Source organism: Athene noctua, chromosome 1, assembly GCF_965140245.1.
Source record: "Athene noctua chromosome 1, bAthNoc1.hap1.1, whole genome shotgun sequence".
NCBI lineage: Eukaryota > Metazoa > Chordata > Aves > Strigiformes > Strigidae > Athene > Athene noctua.
Genome location: NC_134037.1, coordinates 1,943,774 through 1,961,368, shown reverse-complemented (window position 1 = coordinate 1,961,368; position 17,595 = coordinate 1,943,774).

The following is a 17,595-nucleotide window of genomic DNA, read 5'->3' as shown; positions in this document are numbered from 1 at the left end:
GCTTTATCACTTAACAGGACAAGGAGAAAAATTGGCCGATGTTACAAGAAAAGGATTTCAAGAATTAAACATCCAATTACAGGTAACTTCTAGAATGACACTTCAGAACAGGATGGCACTAGACATGCTTCTGTTGAAAGAGCATGGAGTGTGTGGATATCGCAAAGACAGATTGGACCATTGCTGCATTCATATCCCGAATATTACACAGGATGGAGAACAGGATTTAGATCTGTGAGGCAAAATCGGAAAAGAAACAGAAACCATTCGAGAAGATATGTCAGAAGATCGGCTAGGAAACATTTTTAGTGGATTAGGATAGAATTTGAGCTCTTGGCTGAAATCCTTAATCAAAATTCTGTTTTTGCTATGAACTGTCTTGTTGATGATTATGTTGGTAACATACAGTTTACTAATAGGCTGCAATATATCGTAGAATGATGAGAGAAGTACCCACTATGCCACCAGGCTACAGCGCGCCACCACCATCATCTGGCAAGACAAACTTTGGCCTCAAAGATGAAAATGAATAAAAGTGTGAAAGTATTGAAATGATTTTCAACACCTTCAAAGGGGGGAAATGTTACTGATTTTATTATCAACTGAAATTAAATTGTGTTTGATTTTAATATAAGTATAGAATTAAGGGATATTTTAGTAAAAATCATTTTACATTTATTGTAGTTTGAATCTAGCAACTGACTGCTCCTCTAAAATCCCCTGTACAGCCCCGTACCAAGGCTGAAGGGACTGGTCACAACTGTTTAGTAGGAACGGTTAGAACCCAGGTAACGAAACACGAGGTGATTTGTAACCTGATTTATAATACATGTACAGGACTAGAAGAATGCAAGTAGCTGTCAAGGTCCAGGATGAACGGGAACTGAGGGCAGTGACCGTAACAGCTGGCAGGTACCTGCCAAGAAAACCGTGTCCTTAAGCAAAAGGTAATTCCGGCAGGGGGAGATGGCGACCCCCGACTCACGGACCACCTGCTCCCATTACACCCAGAGCCATTTCTAGACATTTCTAACCTCTACTGCGCAGAATCGGAAATAGGAGGAGAATATGTGAATGATTTCCTGGAAGTTGTATGCTTATGTATGAAGACTTAATGAATATGGATGAGTAAGTTCTAGATAAGGTGTGTGATTCTGGTGCCTGGCACGTGTTGTTGGTGAGAGCGCTCCCCTACACGTCCGGCCGTCAGTAAAGAAGTGTCTGCTTATCTGCATCACATTGGAGTCGAGAAGTTATTTTTATCCCGGATTTCGGTGACAGTTTCAAGGGGCATCTGTCCCGTGAGCGATCTTTGCTTCATTATCCACAAAACGTGTATTAAAGTTGACATCCCTGAATATGCTAATAAAGACTAACGAGATCATGCTAATTACAGCACCCCACGAAGCGCCTTGCCCCTCCCCACACCTATGACACGTGATATGTAGATCAATCTGGGGGAAGGACCCGAGGAAAGCGTGTATAAATGGGGGGGGGGGGGGCAAGGATAACGGTGATGAGCAAGTGAAGAAGTGAAATGAAGCAGGTGGATGCATCCCTGAACCCTCCTTGGCAGAACCAGCGCAGGAACCTGGACTGGTGATCTCTCTCCCTCTCTTCCCATCTCTCTCTCTCTTCTTCTCTTTTCCCCCTTGTTATCATTAAGGGACGCAAGGCGTATCATATCCCTTGCCATAATTTGTTCTACACTTAGTCAGTTATTGTGTATCCAGTCAACACACTGTGGGAAATGAAGAAATGTTTATGTCTGCACTTTGAGACTTGTCTCACCAATCTCTGCTCCGTTGGGGATTTATGAATCTACATCACTTGTCTCCCTCTTCGGAGCAGGACGTGACAGCAGGTGGGACCTGGAGGTGCCTAGATTTTCCTTCTGAACAGCACAGCCCTAACTGCCAAGTGTTTCTGGATGACCAGCATTAGGATGTCCTCAGAAAGCTGCACCAACATCCTTCCCAGCAGCGCCGACCCGCGGTGCAGTCTCTTACCTCTGCAGCTTCAGCTCTGCCTCCTCTGCCCTCCTCTGTGTTTCCCTCAAGTCAGCGGCCACCCGGGTATTTGTCACCATCTGCGTGCCATCAAAGAGCAGCTTGGCCAGCCTCTGTGAAGGAAGCGGCACACATTTCACACCCAAAGACCTGCGTTCTGGAGGGAGGGATGCTGCAGGAACCCTGCCTGCCCAGGGTCTGGCTCCTGTCCCCATGCTGAGGTGCCTGTGTGGAGCCCTAAGCTCTGTCTTCCTGCTACGGCAGGATCGATGAGCACCCGCGGGCCTCCCTCTCCTGGAAAGCCCCGCAGGCCATCAGCGCCAAGAGGAACACGCTCAGAGCACCCCCCTCTCTCACTTCCCCCGTGCGTGCAGATGCGGTTAGGCACGGCGGGGTTTTGGTTTGGATGCTTGGCGTCACTCCTACGCCCTTACAATCCACGGGAAATCCTACCCCTAGGATCCAGCCCCCAAATCCCCCACCACCCAGTCCTGAGGAGTTCCTGTCCCTGCTGCTTCTCACATAAATGCTGCTGTGTGACACTAAGCACTGTACAAAGCTAAAAGAAGGGTAAAGCCAAATATCAGGGACCCAAGAGGATCTTCCCCTCCTACCGCCACACCTGCCTGCACTCCTCAATGTGCTTGTGGCTCTTCCTCTGCTCTTCCTCCTCCTCCTCCTCCTCAGGCACTTTTGGCTCCACATCTTCTCCAAGGGCCTCCCTGGGGCAGAAGAGGGAATAAGACTGAACATTTTACACCACATCATGCTCGGGGATGCCCTTGAATCCGGCATCCCAACCCAGACTGCATGGTTCAGCGCAGCACACTCTGCTCTCTCTTCCCCTCAGCAGGCTTAGTCCCAGGCCAGCAGGTCCCTGCAGATGCAGAAAGGAGGCAGGAAAGGTGGGGACAGCCGCCCAGAGGGAAAACAGCGTCCAGGCTTCTTTTTCTACATCTGGGACTGCAGCCCAAGGCTAGTTACTGCTTCAGCACAAGGCTGGGGAGGCTCAGCCTCTGTTTGCTTTCCAGGTGGGGATGGGGCAGGCATGGGGCAGAGGCTGTCAGGGGGCAGCCCTTAGGTGGCTGGGGGGGACCCCGGCTTGGCCATGAAGACAGCCAGCTTCTGTCCGGAGCCATTCCAGCATTGGCACTGATCCCATGGCCCAATATCCCCCAGGCTGGAGGGGCCTCTAAGGCTTGGGAGAGGCCCCCACTTCAGTCCTGCTTCGGGGAAAGGTGTGTGCCATGGCTGGTGAGCCCCAGGTCTGGGAACAGCAGCCTGCTCCAGGATGCCACTAGTCTGATGCAGATTTTGTCCAGGGGGGCAGCGGGTCCATGGCAGGGGAATCTCTTGGGGAAGGGGGTATTGCTGCCTCAGTGCTGTGCCTCGGACAGGGCGGGGATGTCCTTGCCTTTGGGATGAGCAGACATCGGGAGGTCCCCGTGCTCCTAATATCTGGCAGAGAACGGGGAGCGTCTCTGGCTTGGGATTCAGGGGAGCGCCAAGGCCAGTTTGGGGAGAGATCCCGGGTCCCGTGAAGGCTGGCAAGGCCACATCGGGTGGCTGCCCCCCGCCAGTTTTTGGTAGGGGTCCTGGCCCCAGTGCCGTTGTGGGACAGGGGATATTCTGACACCTGGAGTCGGTCTCTGAGCCTGTGCTGGCCCGGGCTGGGGTCAGGACTGGCTGCCAGCTCGGGGCGCAGGATGTGGAACCGGCCCCGGCCTGGGGGTGGGGGCATCAAGCCCGGCACCGTTCTGGGGAGGGGAGATCATCTGTGACCTGAACCGGGCTGTGGGGAGAAGGTGAGGGACTTGGTGCCGGTCCGGGGCAGGGAGGGGCCTGGACCCGGCTCCGATCTGGGCGGCGGGGGCGGCTGGGGGTCAGGCCCACGCAGCCGGGGCACCGGGGACGAGCGCCGCTTCTCGCCGGGGCTCGGCATCGAGGAGGGCGGCGACGCGAGGGCGGCGGGCGGCGACGCGCTCCTCGGCGCCGGGGTCGGGGCCGCGGGGGCTGAGGGCCGGGGCCGGGCCCCGCCGAGCCGCCTCCGCGCCGGCTCCCCGCCTCACGCGGCCCCGCAGACACAGCGCATGCGCGGCGCGGCCGGACCGGCCCCGGCGGCGCCGGGCAAACGGCGGCGCCGGGCAAACGGCGGCGCCGGGCAAACGGCGGCGCCGGGCAAACGGCGGCGCCGGGCAAACGGCGGCGCCGGGCAAACGGCGGCGCCGGGCAAACGGCGGCGCCGGGCAAACGGCGGCGCCGGGCAAACGGCGGCGCCGGGCAAACGGCGGCGCCGGGCAAACGGCGGCGCCGGGCAAACGGCGGCGCCCGTTCCCGCTCCCGCGCCGGGCGGCGGCGGCCGCGAGGGGCGGGCGCGAGCGCGGGGCTCGGGCCGGGCTGCGGGGCAGCGACGGCCGCGGGGCCCCGTGTCCTCTGCGCCGCCGGGCCGGGCCGCGCCGCCGCCTGGTGCCGCCCGCACACACGGGCGGCAGCGATCGGGGCTTCTCCGACAGCCCGCTCGAGCCCGGCCGCCGGGGGGTGAACGCGCAGCCGGAGCCCGGCGGCCCCGACCTCGTGCTGCTCCCCGCGCCGGGGGAAGGGCCTTCCCCGGGGTGAGGAGTGGGGGGGTTCGGGTTGAGCCCGCGGCGGCCTCAGCGGGAGGAGCGCGGGCCTTACGGCTGCTCTCAATTAGACAGCCCCCCACCAAAATAATGACAAATTACGACGAGCGCAGGAAACTAGCTCTCCGTAAATTGCAGGTTCGAATGTCTGTGCGCGGAGAACAGAACAGCTTTCCAGGGTTCAACGGCACCCCAGAACGCAGAACAAAGAACTCTGTGGGGTTTAACGGCCACCCCAAACGCTTGATCACTCACCTGACAAGCGAGGGCTCTCCACCTCGAGGACCTGCTCAGGGCAGCGCCCCGACCCAGATCACCTGGAGGAGCTTCCTTGGGCGACGTCCCGACCCCAGGGGAGAGTCCTCGACCGACGGCAGCGAGCTGCTCCAGGGGAGGAGCTCAAAATGGCTGCCCGAGGGGAGGAGCTCAAAATGGCTGCCCCAGGGCTCCATTGACACCCAGCCCCAATCTGACCTGTGCCCCGTAGCGGCTCCCGTTGGCCAAAGGCCCCAACTGCCGGGAAGCCCCGAGAGCAAAGGCAATCAGGAGCTGCTCCGCTCCAGCGGCCATGGAGCCCGATCTTCACTGGGGGGGACACCTGCCACAGCCTGCGCTTCCATACTTGCACGTGCTGATTAGCGCTGGCTCAGGGAACGGCCGGATCAGCTCCGGCCGAGGGACCTCTGACTCTTCTGCCACAGCCACGGCGGCTCTTTTTCTGCCAAAAGGTGGTTTGGGTTTGGAGTCCTGAGAGCTGGGATTTGTGAGTGCAAAGTCTCAGGAAAAGGGGGGAGCTGCTGCCTCCTGCCTGCCCGCAGTTGGGGCTCAGAGCTGTGAGGGGCCTCGCACAGGATTGTGCCCAAGGACCTCATGTTTGCAGCTCTGACGGGTCCATCCCGGGGAGGGCAGAGAAACCAGCAGACACCTGGGGAAGCCCCGCAGGGACTCTCCCCCAAACAACGCACTGGCACAGGCAGTCGGTCCTCTGGGAATCGGTGCGTACATGTCGGAAATGACAGGAATATTCGCTGCTTTGCTGTGACAGGAGAAGCGTGCCCTTGTCTTTCGGCACGGCCCTTGGGTGGAACGATCCCCCCAGCACCCAGCGCTGCAGCACAGCCTGCCTGCCTTCTACAGCTTCCAGCTGAGCCTTCGGCGGTTCTTGTGAGGCCAAACTGACGGTAACAGCGAGTGCGCCCAGCGCTGCCAGGAAGAATTCCTGCCTGACAGTAAAGACCTTTACTGTTGAGCGAATGTGTTCCAGGTGAAAAGAGGCAAAGACCCGACGTGTGCGGTCCCCCTGTTCCTGCAGTGGGTGCCCCGCAGCCCCCGGGCTCTGGAGGGGGCAGGAGGCAGGAGCAGGGTGCAGGCAGGCACAGTCCCTGCCTGCTCTGGCAGGAGCAGCTCTGGGCCAAGCAAACGTCCCCGTCCCAGAGCCAGGACCTGGGGGAGACCCGGCAGAGGCGGGGGGTCAGCAAGGGACCCAAAGGGGAGGTTTGGCAAAGGGACGGGGGAGGGCGCGCATCAAGGGCTGGGTGGAAGAACCACGGCACCAGGGATGGAGGAAAGATATTTTAAGATATTTTATTTTTCAGGTGGGGTCATTGCAGGGACTTCCCCAGCCCTACACCCCCAACTGCTCTCTCCAGGCTGCCCGCTGCAGTCAGGGATAATTTTGCCTCAGGGGCTTGCGGGAGCACCTGCAGCAGCACTGCCGGTCCCGTTTCCACCAGGCGCTGACACGCCTGCAGAGCTGGGCACGGGACTCCCGCAGGGCACGGCCCCCCTTGCACAGCCCCGGGGCCACCCAGGCACGCATCCTGCCCGTGGGCACCCGCTGCTGGGGACTGGGCTCCGCTGGGCTGCTCCCGCCCGGCGCCGCCCAGATGGTGCTGCCCATGGTCACGGGGGTGTCAGGGTCTGGCTCCACGTCCCTGGGTCTCTGTACCACTTCGCCCTCATCCCCAGAGACCTGCCCTTGACTGGTCCCAGCTGACCTCTCCAGTGGGGGGTCCTGGCCCAGGGCTGGTCCCAGATTCTCCACCAGCGCCTGATCATCCTTGGGGGTCTGGGCGGGTCCTGAGCGCTCTTGTGCCGCCAGATCTGCCGTGGCACCGGGGCAGGGCTCCGGGAAGGAGCAGACGGTGTCCGCAGAACTGGAGCTGCTCATCGGGAGGGAGCTCAGCGATGGTGACCACAGTAGCGGGCAGAGGCGCTCTGTGCTCGGCAACGTCGCGCTGGCACTGCAGGGGAGGAGAGAGGGAGGTAAACCTGCTGCACCGCGGCCCCTCCGGCGGGACGGGCAGGGCTGCCCAGCGCGGGCAGGGCACGGGCTGAGGGTCTGGGGCAGGATCTGGGGCCTCCCCCAGCACTCACCATTTCTGCAGGGTCGGTTGTTTGCTCTTCTCCATCTTGGCGTCAGCTGTCCCATGCTTTGCCTTCTGCCTTGAACTCTGCAGGACACCAAGAGCTGGGTGAGACGGGAGCAGCTCCCAGGCCACATCACCCCCACAGCCCCTCACCCCACCCACCCCATCCCACTCCCCACCACAGCGCGGTGCAGCCGTCACATACCCAGAGCCACTGGGCAAACATGGCGCCGAGCACGAAGTACACCTCAGTGAACATCACTACGCACAGCATCTCGGCCAGGGTGCTCGACCGTTCCCAACTCCCCCAGATCCCTCAGCGCTGGCTCAGCCCGACTCTTCAACCCCTCCAGGGATCCCGGGGACTCCCCCCTGCCCTGGGCAGCCCATTCCAACGCCCAACAGCCCCTTCTGCACAGAAATCCTTCCTCAGAGCCAGCCTGACCCTGCCCTGGGCAGCTTGAGGCCATTCCCTCGGGGCCTGGCGCTGGGGCCTTGGCTCCAGAGACTCATCCCCCCTCTCTGCCCCCTCCTGGCAGGGAGTTGCAGAGGGCCAGGAGGTCTCCCCTCAGCCTCCTCTGCTCCAGACTGAACCCCCCCAGTTCCCCCAGCCGCTCCCCAGCAGACCTGTGCTCCAGACCCTGCCCCAGCTCCGTTGCCCTTCTCTGGCCACGCTCGAGTCATTCAATGGCCTTTTTGGGGTGAGGGGCCCAAAACTGAACCCAGGAATCGAGGGGCGGCCTCCCCAGTGCCGAGCCCAGGGCTCAGATCCCTTCCCTGGCCCTGCTGGCCACGCCAGTGCTGACACAAGCCAGGATGCCGTTGCCCTCCTTGGCCCCCTGTCACTGATTTGACACCAATCAGAATTATTACAATTAATAATGTTTGATTCCAGTATGAATACAGAAATATTTTAGTAGGGTTACATGTTTACATCTTGCATTTTGCACATCTAACCAGAAACCAATGCTACTGTGAATTCCTCTGTATAGCCCTGTACCAAGGCCGAAGAATTGGTCAGTAATCATTTACTAGGTACACCTAGATACTGCTTAGGGAATTAGATTTAGAATTGAAAATAATTCTGTTTGAAGTTGTTGGAGATGTCTAGACACAGAAGTAATTTATTACCTAGAATACATTGGATAATGCCTCAGAAGTACCACAACCTGAGAGTAATGAGAACTGGGGAGAATGAACTGTCACAGTTTACAGATCTCTGCCAAGGAACAGTGAAACTGGGTAATGGGTAATTCCGGCAGGGGGAGATCGCGACCACCGACTCATGGGCCACCGACCCAAATCACACCCCAGACTCATTTCTAGACATTTCTAAGCTTCAATGCGCAGAATCGGAAGTAGGAGGGAAGTATGATAATGATTTCCAGGAATTCTTGTGTTTAGGTATGAATACTTAATGAATATGTATGAATGAATAATATAGAAACTGTATAATTCTTGTGACTGGTGTGCGTTGTTGGTGAGAGCACGCACCTGCGCACCCGGCCGTCAATAAACAAGTGTCTGCTTATCTGCATCACATTGGAGTCGGTAAGTTATCTTCATCCCGGATTTCGGGGACAGTTTCTGGCACCCCAGATGGGACCTCGCTGAGAGACCGGAGGAGTCGGGGACCTGATCGGTTCCAGCCGGCACCGAGGATTTCTCGGGGACACCCATCGATCCCCGATCCATGCGGCTCTTCGCGACGTCCCCTGGATTTTGGTAAGACACTTCTCTTTTGTACTGGGATAAGTGGGTTAGAGTCCCACCAGTAGGAGCGGGTTAGAGTCCCACTGTACAAGCCTGCCTGTCAGACGCGGCGAAAGCTGCGCAGGGTTGGGCTAGAGGATCCTCGTGTATTGGAAGCCGAGGCCTCTGCCCGTAAGACACAAGCGAAAGCTATTGCAGGGTTGGACAGCTGGATTTGGAAACAAGAGACCCTATACGCTGTAGAGTTCTCAGAAGGAGTGCATTTAATTGGAAGTTAAAAGTTTTTATGCACTCAGTTGTGGTACTGGTTGTTTCGTCAATTGAATATTGTACGGTAATTAAGAATTGTGTTGTATTGTGTTATATACCTTTGTTTGTCGTAGTAACTGTAGAAAGGTGTGAGCGTGTTTGTGAGCGTGTTTGTGAGCGTGAGACGTGCAACTGAGCACGAAGCGGGTGTGGGGTTCGGATCCGCGGTTCTGTTATCCCGCGCGGGGTGCAGCCGGAGAAGGACGAAGCGATAGGCTTGAGCGAGTGATCGATTGTATATTGTGTTAACAAAGTAACTGAACCATGGCATCTACGCTGACTCGTTTGTTTAAAAGCAAAAGGATGTGTAATCTGGCTGCAAATGACAAAGTTCTGAAAACTTCTCCGTTAGGATGTTTGTTAGCACACTGGGGAGAGGTACATGATGATTTGAGGAAAAGTCAGATGATTGAATATTGTAATCGCTGGTGGCCTCTGTATACTCTGGGTGATCAGGGAAAATGGCTCGTGAATGGGACACTGCATTATAATACCATTCTGCAGTTAATGCTGTTTTGTAGAAGAGAAGGGAAATGAAGTGCCGTATGTTGATTTTTTTTTTTTCCTATTTAAGACAAAGGAAGGATTGGCAGAAAGAATGTAAGCTGATTAGTAGGGATAATTTAGTAATGGCTATAACTTTTGACGATAAAAAGGTGAAAAAGTGTTGTTCAACATGTGAACTTGAAAAGATTGTTTGAAGGAAAGAATTGCTTCTACTGAAAAGGATGGAGGGCCAGAATTAGATATATCCCCTCCACAGGGAGAACGGCATCGGGGGGCGAGAATATAGAGAACAGGTAGAGGAACCTGAGAGTAGCGGACTAGAGGATGTGGATGAAGGGCCGTCTGAGGTTGTAATTCATACCCCTGCATCTCGAAAGAACTCGGCAGCAGGTACAAACAATAGCTCCCCTGCGGCAGGGAGCTGGCAACGATGGGCCGGTGTATGTGAAAGTGCCTTTTCAGTGACGGATTCGATGGCTTGGAAGCAGGCAGCAGGAGTGTACAGAGAGGATCCGGAGAGAACAGGCAGAGTGGCAGATACTATCATCAGAACACAGAACCCGGACTGGAGTGATTTACAGGTGATTTTAGCTAATGTGTTAGATGATACAGAAAAAAACAGATGGTATTGGAGGCTGGCAAAGCACAGGCAGAAGTGACTGTATTGAGTGGGACAGCAGGTGGAATATTAGAGCAGAACTTTCTGTCTGGGGATCCGCAGTGGGGATCCAAATAATGTGGAGCACAGAGAAAGACTGAGTCGGTATCAGAAATGGGTTTTACATGGAGTTAAACACGCCATGCCTAGGTTTCTGAACTGGTCTAAATTGTATGAGGTGAGACAAGATAAGAATGAATCTCCCTCAGCGTTTCTGGGAAGACTAAAAGAAGCTGCCAGAAAGAATAAATACTGATTTGAAAGTAGAAACTGAGGCAGCTCAGATATAATTGGCTTGGATTTTTATAGAACAATCGGTACCAGATATAAGAAAGAAACTGATTGATAATTTTTGAAATATAAACTCTTGGAGGAGTGTGAATCTGAGGATAAAACTCTCATTCTACCAGTCAGAAAACCGTCGGGTGAATATAGGTTAGTGCAAGACTTCAGAGCAGTGAATCACATAGTTAAGGGTATATATCCTGTAGCAGCAAATCCTTGCACGCTGTTAACAGCTTTAAAGGAGACTTATCAGTGGTTTACAGTGCTGGATTTAAAAGATGCTTTCTTTTGTATGCCTTGGAGAAGGAAAACAGAAAATTGTTTGCTTTCGAGTGGGAAAATCCACAAACAGGACAAAGATGCAGCTGACATGGACAAGACTACCCCAAGGATTTAGAAATAGCCCGATAATTTTTGGAAATCAGCTGGCAAAAGAGCTTGAAACACGGAAACAGGACAAACCAACACCTGGACATTTGCTTTTACAATATGTGGATGACACACTGATTGCTACAGAAAAAAAAAAGATTTACCTACATACAGGTAACAATAGATCTTTTTAATTTTCTGGCACCGAATGGGTACAAGGTAGCCAAGGGGAAAAAAAAAAAAAAAAGCGCCCAAATAGCTTGTCAGACTGTGATATATTTGGACTTTGAGATTTCAGAAGGGCAGCGGCAATTAGGAACAGAACACTGAGAAGCCATGTGAGCCGGAAAATATTCATGAACTCAGAGCATTCTTAGGAATGACAGGGTGGTGCCGCCTCTGGATCATGAGTTATGGTCTGACAGCTAAACTGCTACATGAGGCCCGAAGAACTCTCCTTCGACATGGGGCCCACAGCAACAACGGGCTGTCACAGAACTGAACCGCTTTAATGCCTGCGCCTGCCTTAGGACTTCTGGACATCACCAAAGGCTGTGAGCTGTTGGCTCACGAAAGACAACGCCTGGCACTGGGTGTGCTGACTCAGAAGACGGGAAGCTGGAAACGACCTGTCGGATACTTCTCTAAACAACTGGACACGGGGAGCAAAGGGTGCCCAAACTGCCTTCGAGCTGTGGCTGCAACAGTGATGCTCACACAGGCAGCTCAGAAATTAACTTTGGGAAGCACAATAACAGTCTGTGTCCCACAGACGGTGATAACTGGTTTAGAACAGAAGGGGGGACATTGGCTGTCTCTGAGCTGAATGATGAAGTACCAGGTAGTACTGGCTGAACAAGATGGTGTGAGTCTAAAAACAACTAACCTGGTAAATCCTGCAGTGTTTTTAAGTTCCACACAGGAAGAAGAGCCACTGGAGCAGGACTGCTTGGCTGCTATCGAGTATGTTTATTCCAGTCGAGAAGATCTGAAGGATGTACCCTTGGAGCAACCAGACTGGGAATTGTACACAGATGGCAGCAGCTTTATGGAGCAAGGAGTTCGATACGCTGGGCATGCGGTAACAACAGACACCACAGTTAGAGAGGCAAAGGCACTGACGAGTGCCACATCAGCTTAGAGATCAGAACTCATTGCTTTGATTCGAACCTTAGAACTAAGGGAAACGAAGAAAGTAAATACCTGGACAGACTCAAAGTATGCTCTTGGGGTGGTACATGTCCATGGAGCTTTGTGGAAAAAAAAAAAAAAATTACTGTCCTCTCAGGGATCAAATATTATGCATCAAAATTACATTTGACAATTATTACAAGCAGTTCAAAAACCAAATCAGGTAGCAATCATGCACTGTAAAGCACACCTAATTAGGAACACAAAAGAAATTGCTAGAAGTAATTTGGCCGACCGGACAGCAAGAGAACGAATATTTCAAATGGCATTAATTCCCTCCAAAACAGTAACCCCTCACAGACGAGCAGTAGTTCCACCTTTGTTAATAAAAGAAAGAATGCAAACCAAACCTCAAGAATGTCATTAGGGAGCAGAAGCTTTAGTAACTTCTTTACAAAAACAAGTTTTATCTGTCAAGATGATAGACATGGCTAAATTAATAACTGCAAAATGTGACGTATGTTTGAAAAACAATCCAGTAACCAGGAAAAGAGTTCAAACGGGTAGATTAAAATTAAAAACTTGGGACAGTACCTGGATTAAAGGCGTGTTTGCAATCCTTCCCCCGACAGTAGACAAAGGCACTACCCGACAAGGAAAGGGACATGTAGTACCATGGTAGAAATGTGAAAGGGTGTATGATTGCAGCAATGCAGACTTAATAATTCAAAGAATTCCTCATTTGGCAGCTGCTTTAAAGTTTGGCTGTTATTGTCGAGGTGTTCATAATAACCTCACCATGACTAGTCTCTTTACACCCAGAAGAGGATACTCCTCTAGTTGTAAGAAATCTGCCATTCAGAGCCCAGGGCATTTAGTTTGGGCATTAAGTGATGGCACCCGGACAACCCACTTACCGGTAGATGGTAAGGTGAAACAAATTACTTTAGGCCTGCCAACATTGTGTCCGATTGGGAAGAAATCACCACTCAAGGGATCCCTGGAAAATTTAAAATTACAACGAATCAAAAGGTCTGAAACGGATGATGACGCTTGGAATGAACCAACAACAGGAGTAAAAAATTGGCTGGGCTTTAGAGTCTGTTTGAACCCAATAGCGTCCTACAGGAATAGAGAATGGCTTTATCACTTAACAGGACAAGGAGAAAAATTGGCCGATGTTACAAGAAAAGGATTTCAAGAATTAAACATCCAATTACAGGTAACTTCTAGAATGACACTTCAGAACAGGATGGCACTAGACATGCTTCTGTTGAAAGAGCATGGAGTGTGTGGATATCGCAAAGACAGATTGGATCATTGCTGCATTCATACCCCGAATGTTACACAGGATGTAGAACAGGATTTAGATCTGTGAGGCAAAATCGGAAAAGAAACAGAAACCATTCGAGAAGATATGTCAGAAGATCGGCTAGGAAACATTTTTAGTGGATTAGAATTTGAGCTCTTGGCTGAAATCCTTAATCAAAATTCTGTTTTTGCTATGAACTGTCCTGTTGATGATTATGTTGGTAACATACAGTTTACTAATAGGCTGCAATATATCGTAGAATGATGAGAGAAGTACCCACTATGCCACCAGGCTACAGCGCGCCACCACCATCATCTGGCAACTTTGGCCTCAAAGATGAAAATGAATAAAAAGTGTGAAAGTATTGAAATGATTTTCAACACCTTCAAAGGGGGGAAATGTTACTGATTTTATTATCAACTGAAATTAAATTGTGTTTGATTTTAATATAAGTATAGAATTAAGGGATATTTTAGTAAAAATCATTTTACATTTATTGTAGTTTGAATCTAGCAACTGACTGCTCCTCTAAAATCCCCTGTACAGCCCCGTACCAAGGCTGAAGGGACTGGTCACAACTGTTTAGTAGGAACGGTTAGAACCCAGGTAACGAAACACGAGGTGATTTGTAACCTGATTTATAATACATGTACAGGACTAGAAGAATGCAAGTAGCTGTCAAGGTCCAGGATGAACGGGAACTGAGGGCAGTGACCGTAACAGCTGGCAGGTACCTGCCAAGAAAACCGTGTCCTTAAGCAAAAGGTAATTCCGGCAGGGGGAGATGGCGACCCCCGGCTCACGGACCACCTGCTCCCATTACACCCAGAGCCATTTCTAGACATTTCTAACCTCTACTGCGCAGAATCGGAAATAGGAGGAGAATATGTGAATGATTTCCTGGAAGTTGTATGCTTATGTATGAAGACTTAATGAATATGGATGAGTAAGTTCTAGATAAGGTGTGTGATTCTGGTGCCTGGCACGTGTTGTTGGTGAGAGCGCTCCCCTACACGTCCGGCCGTCAGTAAAGAAGTGTCTGCTTATCTGCATCACATTGGAGTCGAGAAGTTATTTTTATCCCGGATTTCGGTGACAGTTTCAAGGGGCATCTGTCCCGTGAGCGATCTTTGCTTCATTATCCACAAAACGTGTATTAAAGTTGACATCCCTGAATATGCTAATAAAGACTAACGAGATCATGCTAATTACAGCACCCCACGAAGCGCCTTGCCCCTCCCCACACCTATGACACGTGATATGTAGATCAATCTGGGGGAAGGACCCGAGGAAAGCGTGTATAAATGGGGGGGGGGGCAAGGATAACGGTGATGAGCGAGTGAAGAAGTGAAGTGAAGCAGGTGGATGCATCCCTGAACCCTCCTTGGCAGAACCAGCGCAGGAACCTGGACTGGTGATCTCTCTCCCTCTCTTCCCATCTCTCTCTCTCTTCTTCTCTTTTCCCCCTTGTTATCATTAAGGGACGCAAGGCGTATCATATCCCTTGCCATAATTTGTTCTTCACTTAGTCAGTTATTGTGTATCCAGTCAACACACTGTGGGAAATGAAGAAATGTTTATGTCTGCACTTTGAGACTTGTCTCACCAATCTCTGCTCCGTTGGGGATTTATGAATCTACGTCACTTGTCTCCCTCTTCGGAGCAGGACGTGACAGCAGGTGGGACCTGGAGGTGCCTAGATTTTCCTTCTGAACAGCACAGCCCTAACTGCCAAGTGTTTCTGGATGACCAGCATTAGGATGTCCTCAGAAAGCTGCACCAACATCCTTCCCAGCAGCGCCGACTCGCGGTGCAGTCTCTTACCTCTGCAGCTTCAGCTCTGCCTCCTCTGCCCTCCTCTGTGTTTCCCTCAAGTCAGCGGCCACCCGGGTATTTGTCACCATCTGCGTGCCATCAAAGAGCAGCTTGGCCAGCCTCTGTGAAGGAAGCGGCACACATTTCACACCCAAAGACCTGCGTTCTGGAGGGAGGGATGCTGCAGGAACCCTGCCTGCCCAGGGTCTGGCTCCTGTCCCCATGCTGAGGTGCCTGTGTGGAGCCCTAAGCTCTGTCTTCCTGCTACGGCAGGATCGATGAGCACCCGCGGGCCTCCCTCTCCTGGAAAGCCCCGCAGGCCATCAGCGCCAAGAGGAACACGCTCAGAGCACCCCCCTCTCTCACTTCCCCCGTGCGTGCAGATGCGGTTAGGCACGGCGGGGTTTTGGTTTGGATGCTTGGCGTCACTCCTACGCCCTTACAATCCACGGGAAATCCTACCCCTAGGATCCAGCCCCCAAATCCCCCACCACCCAGTCCTGAGGAGTTCCTGTCCCTGCTGCTTCTCACATAAATGCTGCTGTGTGACACTAAGCACTGTACAAAGCTAAAAGAAGGGTAAAGCCAAATATCAGGGACCCAAGAGGATCTTCCCCTCCTACCGCCACACCTGCCTGCACTCCTCAATGTGCTTGTGGCTCTTCCTCTGCTCTTCCTCCTCCTCCTCCTCCTCAGGCACTTTTGGCTCCACATCTTCTCCAAGGGCCTCCCTGGGGCAGAAGAGGGAATAAGACTGAACATTTTACACCACATCATGCTCGGGGATGCCCTTGAATCCGGCATCCCAACCCAGACTGCATGGTTCAGCGCAGCACACTCTGCTCTCTCTTCCCCTCAGCAGGCTTAGTCCCAGGCCAGCAGGTCCCTGCAGATGCAGAAAGGAGGCAGGAAAGGTGGGGACAGCCGCCCAGAGGGAAAACAGCGTCCAGGCTTCTTTTTCTACATCTGGGACTGCAGCCCAAGGCTAGTTACTGCTTCAGCACAAGGCTGGGGAGGCTCAGCCTCTGTTTGCTTTCCAGGTGGGGATGGGGCAGGCATGGGGCAGAGGCTGTCAGGGGGCAGCCCTTAGGTGGCTGGGGGGGACCCCGGCTTGGCCATGAAGACAGCCAGCTTCTGTCCGGAGCCATTCCAGCATTGGCACTGATCCCATGGCCCAATATCCCCCAGGCTGGAGGGGCCTCTAAGGCTTGGGAGAGGCCCCCACTTCAGTCCTGCTTCGGGGAAAGGTGTGTGCCATGGCTGGTGAGCCCCAGGTCTGGGAACAGCAGCCTGCTCCAGGATGCCACTAGTCTGATGCAGATTTTGTCCAGGGGGGCAGCGGGTCCATGGCAGGGGAATCTCTTGGGGAAGGGGGTATTGCTGCCTCAGTGCTGTGCCTCGGACAGGGCGGGGATGTCCTTGCCTTTGGGATGAGCAGACATCGGGAGGTCCCCGTGCTCCTAATATCTGGCAGAGAACAGGGAGCGTCTCTGGCTTGGGATTCAGGGGAGCGCCAAGGCCAGTTTGGGGAGAGATCCCGGGTCCCGTGAAGGCTGGCAAGGCCACATCGGGTGGCTGCCCCCCGCCAGTTTTTGGTAGGGGTCCTGGCCCCAGTGCCGTTGTGGGACAGGGGATATTCTGACACCTGGAGTCGGTCTCTGAGCCTGTGCTGGCCCGGGCTGGGGTCAGGACTGGCTGCCAGCTCGGGGCGCAGGATGTGGAACCGGCCCCGGCCTGGGGGTGGGGGCATCAAGCCCGGCACCGTTCTGGGGAGGGGAGATCATCTGTGACCTGAACCGGGCTGTGGGGAGAAGGTGAGGGACTTGGTGCCGGTCCGGGGCAGGGAGGGGCCTGGACCCGGCTCCGATCTGGGCGGCGGGGGCGGCTGGGGGTCAGGCCCACGCAGCCGGGGCACCGGGGACGAGCGCCGCTTCTCGCCGGGGCTCGGCATCGAGGAGGGCGGCGACGCGAGGGCGGCGGGCGGCGACGCGCTCCTCGGCGCCGGGGTCGGGGCCGCGGGGGCTGAGGGCCGGGGCCGGGCCCCGCCGAGCCGCCTCCGCGCCGGCTCCCCGCCTCACGCGGCCCCGCAGACACAGCGCATGCGCGGCGCGGCCGGACCGGCCCCGGCGGCGCCGGGCAAACGGCGGCGCCGGGCAAACGGCGGCGCCGGGCAAACGGCGGCGCCGGGCAAACGGCGGCGCCGGGCAAACGGCGGCGCCGGGCAAACGGCGGCGCCGGGCAAACGGCGGCGCCGGGCAAACGGCGGCGCCGGGCAAACGGCGGCGCCGGGCAAACGGCGGCGCCGGGCAAACGCGCGTGCGCCGCCCGTTCCCGCCCCGCGGCGGCCGCTCCCGCTCCCGCGCCGGGCGGCGGCGGCCGCGAGTGGCGGGCGCGAGCGCGGGGCTCGGGCCGGACTGCGGGGCAGCGACGGCCGCGGGGCCCCGTGTCCTCTGCGCCGCCGGGCCGGGCCGCGCCGCCGCCTGGTGCCGCCCGCACA